A 15,769-nucleotide genomic window follows, 5' to 3' on the forward strand; every position below is an offset into this window, starting at 1 on the left:
GTGCAGCCTCAGCTAAGAGACTTCACCTCTTGGGGCCTTCGTGGCCTCTTTCTGAAATGGGGACAACCTCAGCTCCCCAGGAGATTGACTCCAGGAGCCCCCTGTGACCCAGCCGTCCCCTCTCTGGGTCAGCACCCCAGGAAGAAAGCAGGGTCTCTAAGAGGGGCTGGCACACATGTGTGCACAGCAGCTCTACACAGTAGCCGAGGCCCGGGAGAGGATGGCGGGCTGAGGTCTCAAGCCAGGGCCTGTGAGCCCAGTGGACATGAGCGTTTGAGGCAGGCAAGGCCACCACATGGTGGACAAAGTGCAGGCGAAACAAGCTGGTCCCAGAAGGAGGGACTCCTCTGGTTCCCCACCGCTAGTCAAGTTAGTCAAGTTCACGGAGGCAGAGAGCAGAGTGGAGTCACAGGGACTCCAGGAAGGGAGTGCAGGGTTAGTGTTTAGTGGGCGCGGGGTCCCAGTTCTGTAGGCTGGAAGGCAGCTGGAGCTGGCTGGGATGATGGCTGGGTGGCTGCAGGATGCACTGAGCGCCCCCACGCTGCACACTCAGCAGTCTGGCTCAGCACTTAGGACACGACCGCAGTGCCCGGGCCCTTGTGGGAGTGCTGAGGTTTGAATCCCAGCCCTGCACCAAATTCCACCTTCCTGCTCACGTGCACCCCGAAGGCAGCGAGTGATGGCTCAAGGAGTTGGGTCCCTGCCACCCACGTGGGAGACTCAGATTGAGGTCTGGGCTCCCGGTTTTGACCTGACCCAGCTCCAGCTGTTGCAGTCATTTGGGGAATGAACCAGCAGATAGGCAATCTCTTCTCTGTTCCCTCTCTCTCTCTTTCTCTCTCTCTGCCTTTCAAATGAATAAAATAAATCTTAATAATAAAAAAAAACCTGGAAGGAGACAAAATGTGAAACCAGCCTTCTGGGGTTCTCAGGATCTCACAATGCTGAGAACCAGGCCTGGTAGAGAAGACGCTGGGGCTGGCCATGCTGGCCGTGCCCCAGAAGGCAGTGGGCGAGGCCCCATGGCCAGGGTGGCAGAGCTGGAGAGTGGTCCCAGGGAGGGCACAGGAGGCCCAGGGATGTAGTTTGGAGGGCTGGGCCCTGGAGTGAGCAGGGCGCGCTCTTGTAGCCGCTGTGTGGCCTGGAGCAAGATGCTGCCCCATTGTGATCACGGCGCCACCTGCCCTCCCAAGCCATCGGCAACGAGAGGCAGGACCGTGGCTTCCAGGAGGTTTGGGGTACACTGAGGATGGCCAGGGAGAGCTGGGCCATGTGCCAGCCCCTGGGGCCCCAGTGGGGTTTGGTCACACGACCTTGTCCTTGCAGACACTGCTGGAAACAGTGTGATAACCCCTGGAATACCGACCGCTGCTTCTCCAACTACAGTATCGTCAACACCACCACCATGACCAGCACCATGGTGGAGTTCTGGGAGTGAGTGTGGGTGGCATGGGGCACCGGGGTGGGCAGGGCCTGCAGGGGACAGGGCAGCCCCTCCTAACTGGGCGGGGAGACTGTGTGTAGCAGCATGGGTAACATCTCCCCTTTCCAGAAGAGAGCTGGAGGGAGAATGAGGCACCTGACGCCAGCCATGGCTGCAGGTAGAGGAGCCCAGCTGGAGACACAGTTGCGTAGCAGCCAGGGACACTTAGTCCCTGGCATCCTACTCTCTGAGCCTCTCGCTCCCTGCCAGCACTGCCCAGTGGCCTATACAGAGCTAGCCAGAGGCCAAGGGACCGGAGAGGTTGCCGGAGCAGTCACCTCCTGGGGCGCAGTGCAGGGTGGAGAAGGTGGCGGGTGGGTGGAGGGGGGCTCAGGGCAGGGAGGAGCCAGCACAGCTGAGCAGGGCTCCCAGAGAGGCCAGTGAGGACCCGTCTTGAGAACCAGCCCAGGCCCAGTTGGCCCCTGCATCCTGGGTTCACAGGTAGTCCAGCCGATAGTGGACCCAAAATAGTTGAGAAAAAATTGCGCCTGTGCCAAACGTGCACGGGCTTTCTTCTTGTTTTTCGGGGAGCAGTGCAGTGTCGCAGCTTTTCCATGGTGTGGACACGGAGCTAGGCCCAGACACTGTGCAGAGATGACTCCATGCTCACGGGAGGCCGTGTGCAGCCTCTGTGCACACAGGCGCCGTTTTCTGGTGGGAGCTTGAGCACTTGCAGAGTTTTTATCTGCAAAAGGTCCTGGAACCAGTCTCCTGCAGATACTGGGGGATCACTGTACTTATAAACCCCAGGTTGCCTGGAGTGAGCACATGTGCACACATACCCATGCACACACAGGTGCAGACACATACATGTGTGTTCACATTCATGCATGAACACACATATACACACGCATGCAGACACATGCACATGTAAATACATTAACACACATTCACAAGACACCCATCTGCACACCAACACACACGTACACACATGAACATACATGTTCACACATGACATGGACATACACTGGCACACCTGCCTACACACAGGTTCAGCTCATGTGCAGGCACACACAGAGACATACATTCTGGCTCCAGGAAGGCCACGCTGATTCTGTTTCCCAGGGGGGCACTTCACAGATGTGTGTTGGGGGCGTACAACAGATGAGGTCTTGGGGTCCAAGTCTCTGTGGCGTGGAGAGATCCCCTGTGCTGGGCGGCTTGTGGGAGGCAGTGCACCGAGGCATGGAGGAGGTGAGAGCAGGCCAGGGACAGGTGAATGGGTGACAGAGCCCTGAGACTACAGATGCGGAGCTGGCTCATGAGGCCAGCCAGGGAGTGCAGCCTCATTCTGCAAAGGAGCGGGAGCTGTCTGTAGCAGGATCACGCAGGGCACCTGCACCCAGAGGGCTCCTGGGCTGGCACAGGGCAGAGCAGAGGTGGGAGCTGTCCATGGCAGGACTGTACAGGGCACCTGCACCCAGAGGGCTCCTGGGCTGGCACAGGACAGAACAGAGGTGGGAGCTGTCCGTGGCAGGACAGCACAGGGCACCTGCACCCAGAGGGCTCCTGGGCTGGCACAGGACAGAACAGAGGTGGGAGCTGTCCGTGGCAGGACAGCACAGGGCACCTGCACCCAGAGGGCTCCTGGGCTGGCACAGGACAGAACAGAGGTGGGAGCTGTCCATGGCAGGACCACGCAGGGCACCTGCACCCAGAGAGCTCCTGGGCTGGCACAGGGCAGAGCAGAGGTGGGAGCTGTCTGTAGCAGGATCACGCAGGGCACCTGCACCCAGAGAGCTCCTGGGCTGGCACAGGGCAGAGCAGAGGTGGGAGCTGTCCATGGCAGGACCACGCAGGGCACCTGCACCCAGAGGGCTCCTGGGCTGGCACAGGGCAGAGCAGAGGTGGGAGCTGCCCATGGCAGGACCACGCAGGGCACCTGCACCCAGAGGGCTCCTGGGCTGGCGCAGGGCAGAGCAGAGGTGGGAGCTGTCTGTAGCAGGATCACACAGGGCACCTGCACCCAGAGGGCCCCTGGGCTGGCGCAAGGCAGAGCAGAGGTGGGGCAGCCGCTGAGCAGCGACAGAGGCAGCTGCAGCCCCTGCTCTCCTTGAGTCGTTGCTCCTGGTTCTGACATGATCCCTGAGGTAGACCACATCCCTGCCCATGCCCCAGGCCCCCTCAAGTCCCAGCGGCCCTTGTGACATTCTCCTCCCTCCTCTTAGAGCAGGCACAACATGCATCAGATGACTGATGGGCTGGACAAGCCGGGCCAGAGCGCTGGCTGCTGGCCATCACCCTGGCCATCGCCTGGGTCCTGGTGTATTACTGCATCTGGAAAGGTGTGGGCTGGACCGGAAAGGTAAGGGCCTGGGGCTGCCAAGGGAGCTCTGCTCAGGCAAGGGGTCCACAGCTCCTGGGGCCCCTCCCAACCCTTCAGCTCTGGGTACCTCGACTCTCACTCCTGCACAGTGGGCATTAGGGCACCGCCTACTCTCTAGAGCAGCAGAGAGCACGTAGGAGCTGACACAGGTCGGGCTCGCAGCTCAGCTCACAGCAGGTCCCTGGCATTCTGCAGCCCCAGGCAGGTGCCAGTCACGGGCCGCTCAGCCAACTTGCCCCAGGAACAGGGCTTCGGTTCCGGGCGCAGGGGCTCCTGCGATGAGGAACACAGGCGGGCAGGTTGTGACAAAGTCCTCAGGCCCTGTTTGCAAATAGGTCTGAGTTCAGATCCCAGTGAGGCTGATTCCTGGCTGAGTGACCTGAAGGAAGCCGTTTCTCTTTGAAGCTCCGCTTCCCCCTCTGCAGGATGGGGCTGGTGCTTACACACATCCTTTACTGTTCATTTTTTTTCTTAAGATTTATTTATTTGACAGAAAGAGGGACATGGAGACAGGCAGAGGGGAGAGAGAGAAAAAAAGAGACAGAAAGAGGTCTTCTATCTGCCAGTTCGCTCCCCAGTGGCCACAGTGGTCCAGACTGGGCCAAACCAAAGTCGGGAGCCGAGAACTCCGTCCCAGGTTCCCACATTAGTGCAGGGGCCCAAAGACTTGGGCCATGACCTGCTGCTTTCCCAGGCGCTTTGGCAGGGAGCTGGCTAAGAACTGGAGCAGCCAGCACTCCCACTGGTGCCCACACGGGATGCCGCTATCTGGCTTAACATTCTGCACCACAATGTTGGACCCTGTTGAGTTTGTTTTAAAGATTTATTTATTTATTTATTTATTTACTTACTTACTTACTTACTTGACAGGCAGAGCAACAGAGACAGAGAGATCTTCCATCTGCAGGTTCACTCCCCAAATGGCCACAAAGACTGAGGCTAGACCAGGCCAAAATCCAGAGCCAGGAACTCCATCTGGGTCTCCCGTGTACCTGGGCCATCATCCGCTGCCTTCCCAGGTGCACGAGCAGGGAGCTGGATTGGAAGCAGAGCAGTCAGGACAGCAGCTGGCATTGTCACAAACAATGGCCCCACCATGCCAGCCCCGCCATTGGTGATTCTAGAAAGCTCTCAGCACTTAGCAAGGGGCTGTTGCTCTTTCGTCTTTATGATCAGGTCAGCAAGGACAGAGTGACTGCAAGCCGGATGTCCCGCACAGGGACATCTGGCAGGACAGAACTGGCCTTGGCTCCCTCCCCTCCCCACCTCTCAGGCCTTACACTGGAGGCTGAGGCTCAAGATACCTGCGTTTCCTGCAGGAAGCAGAGGGGCAGGTGTGCTGTCTGAGGTCTCCAAGTCTCGAAGGGAGCAAAGGGACAGCAGAGAGACTGGAACAGAAGGTGGCTAGGGACAGGTGAGGCGGGACCAGAACATGCCAAAAAGCTGGCGGAACTTTCCAGAAGAAGGTGCAGAAAGAGACAAAACAGAGCCTTACAAAGCCTCAACGTGGGCCTGAGGCAGGTGCTGAAAACCTGCCCTGGAGGGAACCGGAGACCCAGACCCAAGGCTCGTTCTCACGTCTCAGACCCGTGCATGGGACGAGGGAGAGCTGGGCAGGGCCTGGTGTCTCCCGTTCCAGCTTCAGGGAGCAGGAAAGCAAAGCTTTAAGGGCGGTGAAGCCACTGGGAGCCGCTGTCCCCCAGGTGCAGCTATGTGCACTGCTGAGTGGTCCCTGTGCCAGCACCTTGTGGGCTCATCACAGCTCTCCTGTCCTAGCAGCCGGGCTAATTGCACCCATTTTCCAGATGAGAGAAACTGGGGCTCGGAGCACTGAGACACTGACCCAGTGGCTTCGTTTTCATCCCCTCTTCCCAATTCCAGGGACAATGGTTTGTGCAGACGGCAGGCGGCTTCCCTGGTCCTGAGGAAGCCCAGAGTGCAGTGAGGGAGAGCAAGCTGCCCCAAGGGAGACCCACACTGGCCGGGAGCCAGGGGCCCCTGAGCCGCTGAGATGAGTCTGAAACCGCTCTTCCACACCAGCGAGCAGAGAAACAATTGCAGGCTTTTGATGACCAATTTGGCAAAAATGGGTTTTGAAAATGATTATGCTCAGAGTTGGCACTGCAAGGGAGCCACCCTGTGCCACGCTGGAGGAAGTGCCATTTCCTTTCTTTAAAATGAAAAAATTGAGGGGCTGGCGCCGTGGCTCCCGTGGTTAATCCTCCACCTGCAGCACCGGCATCCCATAGGGGTGCTGGTTCTAGTCCTGGCTGCTCCTCTTCCAGTCCAGCTCTCTGCTGTGGCCCAAGAGGCCAGTGGAGGATGGCCCAGGTGCTTGGGCCCCTGCACCCACATGGGAGACCAGGAGAAAGCACTTGGCTCCTGGCTTCAGATTGGCGCCGTGCCGGCTGTAGTGACCATTTGGGAGATGAACCAACGGAAGGAAGACCTTTCTCTCTCTCTCTCTTACTGTATATAACTCTTATCTGTAAAAAATGATTCAAAAAAATGAAAAAAAAATGAAAGGCAGAATTACAGAGAGGAGGGCGAGAGAGATTGAGAGAGAGGGAGAGGGAGAGAGAGAAAGAGAGAGGTGTCTTCCAGCCGCTGGTTCACTCCCCAAATGGCTGCAACGGCCAGGGCTGGGGCAGGCAGAAGCCAGGAGTCTGGATCTCCATCTGAGTCTCCCATATGGGTGGCACTGGGGCCAGCTCCTGCTGCTTTCTCGAACACATTGGCAGGGAGCTGGACCAGAAGTGGAGCAGTGTGGGATGCCAGTGTCACCCCCGTCTGTGTAACCACTGCACCACAACAGCACCGCCACCCTGAAGTTCTGATTCTAGAGGGAATCGGGCAATGCTCAGATGCGTCAAAAGCCTTTGAGAAGCCGTCGCTTTCTGCTTGGTGATTCCACATCTAGACGTCTCTCCCAGGAGCGATACAGTCATTCTGTAGATAAAGGTTTATAAACAGGAGTGTTCAATGAGGCACGGAAGATTGGAAGTCACCCAAATGGCTAACAGCGGAGGCTGCTGGGAGAGGGTGGCGGGACCTCCCTGGGGACCGTTCGTAGAATTAAAACTCACTGTTCAGGTGGCAGACGGTCTTCAGAGAATAGACTGAGTGTGCTGTCTTTTACCTTGAAAGCTGCTCACTGAGAAAGCAAGTGGCTGACTGTAGCCTGCTTTTCTGAGACATGATCATCTGTGCAGAAGAAGGTGTCAAAGAAGGAACAGTAAAATGCTCACAGCCCTGTGGTTGTATATTTTTCAGACATTTATTGAGTGTCTACTGTATACAATGGACTGTTCTAGACATCAGAAAGCAGATGTGAGAGACCCAAACCTGTGCCTTGTGGGACGCTGATCCTAGGGGCCACTGTGTATGTGTGTTTGTGCACATGGGTGTGTTCCTATGTAACTTTCAACGTTTCCTGCCAACAGGCATTGCTTGGATAAATTAGACATCCATTAAAAATCACAGGGAATGGGGAAGGTAAAATGAGGTGCTGAGCTGGTTGGTTCAGACTCCACGGGCAGCCAAGCAGAGCAGGCTTCCTGGAGGAAGAAGCACTGGCAGCACAGGCAGGTGCAAGGGGCGGGGCTGTGGGTGGACTGACGTGCCCCTCCCTGTCCTTGCCAGGTGGTCTACTTCTCAGCCACTACCCCTACACCATGCTCGTCATCCTGTTCTTCCGTGGAGTCACACTGCCTGGCGCAAGGAGGGCATCGTGTTCTACGTCATGCCCAACTTCCGTAGTGAGCAGCCTGGGGTGTGACGGGGGCAGCCGACTGGTACGGGCAGGGGCCTTGGTGTCTGTGGCTGTGATTGCCACTAGACACTTCTGCCCATAGGTGTGGCTGGATGCAGCTACGCAGATCCTCTTCTCCTATAGGCTGGGCCTGGGCTTCCTGATCGCCATGGGCAGCTACAACTTGTTCCACAACAACGTGTACAGGTGCCAGTGGCAGCCCAGAGCCCCCTCCTTCCCGGCCCTACCCTCCTTGGCTTGCTCCTGGGTCCCTGTCATTGCCCTCCCTGGCCCCACCCCCATGACCTCTACCCTCCCTGACCCCGCCCCGCCTCCCTCCAGGGACTCCATCATCATCTGCTGCATCAACTCCTGCACCAGCATGTTTGCCAGCTTTGTCATCTTCTCCATTGTGTGTCGCTCCCCCTCTTTGTGGAGGAACGACACAGGACCCCGCGCTGTTCTTTCGTCTGCTCGGTCCTTCCCGGGTTTGCTGCTGGTCCTTCCCGGGTTGGCTGCCGTCCCTCCACCTCCGTGGAAGGGCGGCTCCCCCTGCCACTTTCCCCACTTCCGTGGGGGAGCGGCACACCGCCGGCCGGCTCTCTCGGAGGCTGCTCAGATGTTACCCGGATGTTCCCCTTAGATGTTCCTGGTGCATGTTGTCTCTCTCCTCCTTTATAGTCCTCTTCCACCAATCCCAACTCTGCTACCCACACGCCGAGTACGCTGCTCTCCTGCAATCAGGAGCAGGATCAGCTCCTGCAGGTTATTGGTCGAACTGGAGGCAGCTGCGTAAAAGTTGTTTACTCCTCTCCCAGCGCCATATTGTGGGAAAGCACATGCATAGAATAAGTCTTAATTCCAGTAACTTAGTCTAGTCCAAGTTGCTCCCCACAATTGTGGGCTTCATGCCCACGTCAAAAAGTCCATTACTGATGTGGCGGCCTCAGGTCAGCGCTGCCCACCTCGGGGCCAGGGGTTGGGAGTGGGGCTTGCCTTGTCCTCACCCTATGGGTGGCAGAGCACTCACTGCCTGCCAGACACTGCCCCCTGATCTTCCCAGCTCTCTGCAGTAGGTGCTATGTCCCCATGTCACAGATGGGGAAACTGAGGCTCGCCAAAGCCGCCTGCCCAAGCTCAGAGCTCAAAAGGGGTTTGTGCCCAGATCAGTTTGACTGTAAAACCTCTTTGTCTCCCAGCCACACTGATGCTTCCTGCATGGCCCTGGATTTTGTAGGGGAAAAGACCCGCTCCTGTGCCCGGGCCTTTAAGGCTTGATCTAACCACGCCATGTTTCCAGCCATGATGCAAACTCCCTTTGTTAGGGTCTGAAAAAGCCCACTGCCCGAGGAACAACTCCAAGAGACTTTTTCTCTCATGCAACCAGCAAAGGGTTAAATTTATTGATCCAACATGTTGGGGCCCTCTGACAAGGACAGAGGAGCAGTGAGGAACTACAGCATAGGGTTTATAAAGGCAAAAACCGCAAAATCGGGAAGGGGGAGAGAATACACGGTTGCTAAGCGGTTGCTAAAATCTTACAATCAGCAATTATGATCTTAAGACACAGACAAATCACATCTTCATTATTAGCCCAGGTAACGCAGGTGCAACCTTTCTACTTTTAAGCTTGAGCAATCATGCTAGGGGGTTTTTGTGTGTTGCCAAGGGTGATGTAGTGCACTGCTATTGTCTGACTATTTGAGATCATAGTTTCAGACTAGAGTCTCACGGTGGGGGGTGCTTTCCCAGAATGGAGTCTCAAGTGCTCCAAAATGGAGCCCCTACTGTCAAGGTGCTACTTCACTCTGTTTTATTTTTACAGCTGCACCAGGAAGTTTTAAACCTGTAAGCTTAAGCTTAACTTTTTACACCCGCACATATACAATTTTAACTCTTCACCTTGAGTCTGCTTTTATCCTGGCTCCCAGAACAGTCTCTCCAGGTGGGTTGTGCACACTTAGCTTGCCTCAGTCTCAGTGCCCCAGGGCCCAGGGCAACCACAGGCAGCCTCCCCCATCCCCAGGGGCGGGGCCAGCAGCAGGCAGGAGGTCCACTGTGTGCACAAAGGTTTCCCTGAGCTCTCTGGAGGGGACAGAGCTTGATCCCCGGAGCACTGGGTGGGGCCTGGGGAAAGGACGTTGAGCTCCTGGACAATGGCAGCTCCTCCCCCTCTGGGCCTCCCCTGGCCCCTACAGAGCCACACCCAGGCAGCTCCGATGTCTTTGTTTCTCATTCTTTGTTTCCCCTGCTCCTGGACACCCCTGCCAGACACTCAAACACCACCTGTCCTGGACACACCTCCCATGCCTTCCCCCAGCCTGTGGTCCCCCTCATGAGAAGGGTTCCCAACCAGTTTCCAGGCCAGAAACCTCAGCAAGCATTGCCCTGTGCTCTCCCCTCACCCCCAGCCTGAAGCCTTTGGCCTCCCAAGTGTCCCCGCAGGGGCCGCCTCTCTGCATGTGCCCCGCCCCTGCTGATGGCCAGCCCGCTGCAGTCCCCCACCTGGACAGTGAGCCCCTCACCTGCAGCCTGCACCATGGCCTGGCTGCCCAGCGGTGACTCTGACGTGAGGCTTAGGGACTGGTGGCTGTGCTGGGGCTGGTGCGGGTACCCACCACGCTGCCCCTCGTTCTCACAGGCCCGGGGCTGGCATTCCTGGCGTACCTGGAGGTAGTGACCCAGCTGCCCATCTCTCCGCTCTGGGCCATCCTCTTCTCCATGCTACTGATGCTGGTCATCGACAGCCAGGAGACCACCCCTCTCCCAGGCCCCTCCCCCCCCAGAGGAGGACTCAGAATCTCAGACCCCTAGAATATCCCTGAAGCAGCCCTGTGAACTGGCCAAGTCCAGCAGGGGAAATGGAAACCCAGAGGGAGGGGACTCCGCTGAGGCCCCCAGGGTAGCAGGGGCAGCGTCATGCTGGACCCTGGGCCACCCCCCCAGCCCTGCCGTCTGGGTGCTACTCAGGCTGTGGGTGGTGGGTGGGGCCGCGGTGGGCGGGTGGCTGACCCCGCCCCCCTGCAGTTCTGCACCATGGAGGGCTTCATCACGGCCCTGGTGGACGAGTACCCCAGACTGCTGCACAGTTGCCGGGAGCTCTTCACGTCGCCGTCTGCACCGTCTCCTACCTGAGCAGCCTCTCCAACATCACCCAGGTGGGCTCCCGCTGCTGCCCTGGGGCCCTTTCAACACCCCCTCTGCCTCCACAGAGCTCTCTGCTGAGCCCCGGACACACGGCACTGAGGCAGACGGCGTCCTGCCTTCCGGGGGCTCCCTGGCTGTCAGAGACGCAGATGCTGAGAAGGACAGCGTAGGACAGAGCCAGAGACCGCAGCAGGCAGCCTGGCCTCTGCTTCCCGGCAGCCCCCCTGGAGTCGGGCCTTCGAAGTGAACACTGCCACTTGTTGCATCCGTGAACATGTGTCTGTGAACTGTACACTCACCGTGAACGACTCTCACGACCCACACGGCCACCCGTGGGCCCAGGAACCACTGTGATCCCGGGTGTTGATTTGTTCCCTCACTCGCACTTGGGAACACCGGCTGTGGGCCACATGTGTGACACTGGGAACCCAGCAACAGTGTGAGAGCCACTGCCAAGTCTACTCTCTTGGAGCTTGAGTTTCAGTGGGGACGAGGCTGACAGATGAGGTGCCTGCAAAGTGCCAGGTGCCGTGGAGCAGAGTGGATACAGCAGGACGGGAAATGGCCAGCAGGGGGCCGGGAGGCCTCTACCTGGGACAGGGGATGGTGGGGGAGGTCTCTAAGGAAGTGACAGGTGAGCAGGTGAGCGGAGACCTAGATGAGGAGGGACAGCCAGGGAGGGGAGGAGAGCATGGCAGGTGCAAAGGCCCTGAGGGTGAGGAACAGAAAGGAAGCCAGTGTGGCAGGGAGTGGAGCAGAGCCTTGCAGGCCAGGCCATTTGAGTTAGACTTGATTTGACGTCTCCCTGCTTAGTTATGTACCATGTTATTACATGTGTGCTGGGAGGTTCTCAGCAGGGGAGAGGCAGGACCGAGTCATGCATGGACAGACGGCGCTGGGGAACGGCCCCCAGGCCTGGCCTGCTCACGAGGCCCAGGCAGTCTATTATGAGCCCGGCTTCCCCAGCGGTGCTGGGTGCCAGGGGGCCCAGATGTGGGGGGGGCGCTCTCATGCTCCCTTCCTCTCACAAGGGGGCATTTACGTCTTCAAACTCTTCAATTACTACTCCACCAGCAGCATGAGCTTGCTGTTCCTTGTGTTCTTCGTGGGTTTTTTTTTTTTTGACAGGCAGAGTGGACAGTGAGAGAGAGAGACAGAGAGAAAGGTCTTCCTTTGCCGTTGGTTCACCCTCCAATGGCCGCCACCACCGGCGCGCTGTGCTGATCCAAAGGCAGGAGCCAGGTGCTTTTTCTGGTCTCCCATGGGGTGCAGGGCCCAAGCACTTGGGCCATCCTCCACTGCACTCCTTGGCCACAGCAGAGAGCTGGCCTGGAAGAGGGGCAACCGGGACAGAATCCGGCGCCCCGACCGGGTCTAGAACCCAGTGTTCCGGCGCTGCAAGGCGGAGGATTAGCCTAGTGAGCCGCGGCGCCGGCCCCTCATGTTCTTTGAATGTGTCTCCATCTCCTGGTTCCACAGTGAGCCTCCACCCCTGCTCCTTTATTCATTCATTCATTCACTCATTCGTCATTCAGCAGAAGCAGCTGGGACAGCAGGCCCTCTCCCTGCACTGTTCAATCCCTGTGCTCACACAGCTCAGCGTGGTGGGTGCACCAGTTCCGTGTGCAGAAGACAGAGCAACAGTTAGGGTGTGGGCATGCGACAGAGAGGCTAAGGGGCTGCGTGGACACCCGTACGTATTAGGGTTCAAGACTGGGCTCCATGTCCAGTTCTAGCTTCCTGCCAACGTGCACCCCGGGGAGACAGCTGGTAATGGTGCAGGGCTTGGGTCCCTGCTGCCCACGGCGGGGGGGGGGGACCTCTACTGAGTTCCAGGTTCCTGGCTGAGGTCGCACCTTGCCCCCACTGCTATGCACAGGGAAGACTCCTGTCCATCGCTCTGTGTCTTTAAAATACATACGACTCCACGGAGAACAGATAAATACTTCATGTAAGCAGGGAGCCAACTAGTGTCCGTTGTGGGATAAAAAGTCTTGTTTCACGTCGGATCTGTAAAACGGGAGACGGAAGTATAGAGCTGACATCATCCGCCTGACAAAAGCTGCCATGATGGAAAGCCTACATCGTCCCTGGGGGGAAAAAACGAAGGAACCAGGGTTTCCTTTCCGTCGTGCCCCAAATCTCCGGAGCCCAGGGCCCAAGGGTCCGAGGCCGCCCCTCCTGCCTCTCTGCTGGACCAGAGAGCCCAGAGCGTGGACGGAGATGGGCAGCGCCACATCCCCCAGCGCTCGCCCGGTCTTGCTTCCACCCCGACCCGACCCAGACCACCAGCCTCCGGGACTTCGCATGCGCAGTGCTCCCTTGGAGAACTTACTCTCGCGAGGCCTAGGGTTCTCGTAGTCATGCGCAGATCTCCGCGGTGGGCTGCACTTCCGGCCCGCCCAGCCATACCTCGGAGGAGAGGCGGGGCCTGTGGGAGGGGACCGCGACCCCTGACCTTCCGTGGCCAGTGAATGTCTCCACCTGCAGGGGGCTGGCTTTTCTCCCTGGCGCGCGTGCTATGGGCTTTGACGGTTCGAAGGGTGCTGGGGGCGGCGGCCTGCAGACCCCACAGCTCAGCGGTGCACCCCGCGCTTGCGCCTGTGTCGCAGGTGTGAACCGTTTCTACGACAACATCCAGGAGGTGGTGGGCTCCAGGCCCTGCATCTGGTGGAAGCTGTGCTGGTCCTTCTTCAACCCCATCATCATAGCGGTGAGGCTGGGGCTGCAACGCCTGCAGGGTTGGGGCGGCTCCGCCCCGGGAGAAACTTCTGGAAGCGAGGGCGGGCGGGGGAGGCCCTCAGGGCCCAGGTCCAGTTCACCCAGCCCCTGCTGTGCCGCCCACAAGGGCTGAGCTGTCCAAAGCGCCCGGCAGGCTCCGGGAGGTGGAGGCCAGGCTGCTGACGTGGGCCCTGGTCCTGCTGGCCAGGGTGGGTTACCCCGGGGGAGGGGTGCCTGCAGGCTGGAGGAGCCTTTTCTCCGAGGCCCTCGTGGGGGGCCGCAGGTGCTGAACCCCGGGAAGGGTCAGCCCAGGCAGTGGGGCCTTGGTGGCCGGCCTGGGAGGCTGACAGCGCCGCCCCTCCCCCTCCGCAGGGCGTGTTCCTCTTCACCCCTCTCACCATGGGCAGCTACGTGTTCCCCAAATGGGGCCAGGGAGTGGGCTCGCTCATGGCTCTGTCTTCCATGGTCCTCATCCCCGGCTACATGGCCTACACGTTCCTCACCCTGAAGGGCTCCCTGAAGCAGGCAAGGCCTAAGCACGCTCGGCCCCGCGGCTGGGCGCAGCTCCACTCCAGCTGGGAGACTGACAGCTTCAGAGCCGATGGCACGACAGGGTTCGAGGCACCGTGATGGGGGCGAGCCAGGGTCAGGCTCCTGTCTCTGTGGAGCTTGGAGGAGGCGGTAGCTCAGAGGAGGCCTCTGGGGAAAGCCGGAGTTCAAACTAGATGCAGAAAGGAGGTTTCTGGGGGTGAGCGGGGGATGTGCAAAGGTCCCGGGGTAGCAAATGCCTTTGGTGAGCAGGAGGGAGGTCAGGGTGGAAGGGCTCAGGGTTTGTGATAAGAAATGGGGCAGGGGTGGGAAGTGGTCTGGCAAGGTGGTGAAAGAGGTTTTTTAGGCCAGAACAGGCACTGGGGACTTAGCCTGAGAGCAGTGGGGTTTGCAGCCCATAGGAGTGACACTAGAGTAGCAGAGTCACTTCACTGTATCTCACCTATGGACTTGGTATAACCAAATGTGGTATTCTCCTCAAAGAAAGATATAGGGACCCCACTGTAAGGGGCCCCATGTCATACACTGCACACCCGCAAGGCCCCACCATCAAACAATAACACAACTCCCCAGGACCGCCACCATCAAACAATAACACAACTCCCCAGGACCCCACCATCAAACAATAACACAACTCCCCAGGACCACCACCATCAAACAATAACACAACTCCCCAGGACCGCCACCATCAAACAATAACACAACTCCCCAGGACCGCCACCATCAAACAATAACACAACTCCCCAGGACTGCCACCATCAAACAATAACACAGCTCCCCAGGACAGCCACCATCAAACAATAACACAACTCCCCAGGGCTGCCACCATCATACACTGACACTCCCCCAGGGCCCCACATCATACACTGACACTCCCCCAGGGCCCCACATCATACACTGACACTCCCCCAGGGCCCCACATCATACACTGACACTCCCCCAGGGCCCCACATCGTACACTGACACTCCCCCAGGGCCCCACATCATACACTCACACTCCCCCAGGGCCCCACATCGTACACTGACACTCCCCCAGGGCCCCACATCATACACTGACTCTCCCCCAGGGCCCCACATCATACACTGACACTCCCCCAGGGCCCCACATCATACACTGACACTCCCCCAGGGCCCCACATCATACACTGACTCTCCCCCAGGGCCCCACATCATACACTGACACTCCCCCAGGGCCCCATATCATACACTGACACTCCCCCAGGGCCCCACATCATACACTGACACTCCCCCAGGGCCCCACATCATGCACTGACACTCCCCCAGGGCCCCACATCATACACTGACACTCCCCCAGGGCCCCACATCATACACTGACTCTCCCCCAGGGCCCCACATCATACACTGACACTCCCCCAGGGCCCCACATCATGCACTGACACTCCCCCAGGGCCCCACATCATACACTGACACTCCCCCAGGGCCCCACATCATACACTGACTCTCCCCCAGGGCCCCACATCATACACTGACACTCCCCCAGGGCCCCACATCGTACACTGACACTCCCCCCAGGGCCCCACATCATGCACTGACACTCCCCCAGGGCCCCACATCATACACTGACACTCCCCCAGGGCCCCACATCGTACACTGACACTCCCCCAGGGCCCCACATCATACACTGACACTCCCCCAGGGCCCCACATCGTACACTGACACTCCCCCAGGGCCCCACATCGTACACTGACACTCCCCCAGGGCCCCACCATCATACACTGACACTCCCCCAGGTCCCCACATCGTACACTGACACTCCCCCAGGGCCCCACAT

At 58.8% G+C, this 15,769-nt stretch overlaps 1 long non-coding RNA gene across 1 annotated transcript in view; it reads left to right on the forward strand.

Annotated features, from left to right (window-relative positions):
- Positions 1-10,695, forward strand: part of LOC103346281 (sodium- and chloride-dependent GABA transporter 1) — a 166,546-nt gene extending 155,851 nt beyond the window's left edge. The window contains exons 14-19 of the long non-coding RNA XR_016223617.1: positions 1,327-1,434; positions 7,452-7,581; positions 7,664-7,767; positions 7,903-7,972; positions 10,141-10,233; positions 10,588-10,695. This is a non-coding gene — a long non-coding RNA (sodium- and chloride-dependent GABA transporter 1). The remainder of the gene's footprint in view (positions 1-1,326; positions 1,435-7,451; positions 7,582-7,663; positions 7,768-7,902; positions 7,973-10,140; positions 10,234-10,587) is intronic.
- The last annotated feature ends 5,074 nt before the right edge of the window (positions 10,696-15,769 follow it).

This window comes from Oryctolagus cuniculus, chromosome 17, assembly GCF_051225735.1.
Source record: "Oryctolagus cuniculus isolate XC-2025 breed Fujian yellow rabbit chromosome 17, ASM5122573v1, whole genome shotgun sequence".
NCBI classification, from domain to species: Eukaryota; Metazoa; Chordata; class Mammalia; order Lagomorpha; family Leporidae; genus Oryctolagus; species Oryctolagus cuniculus.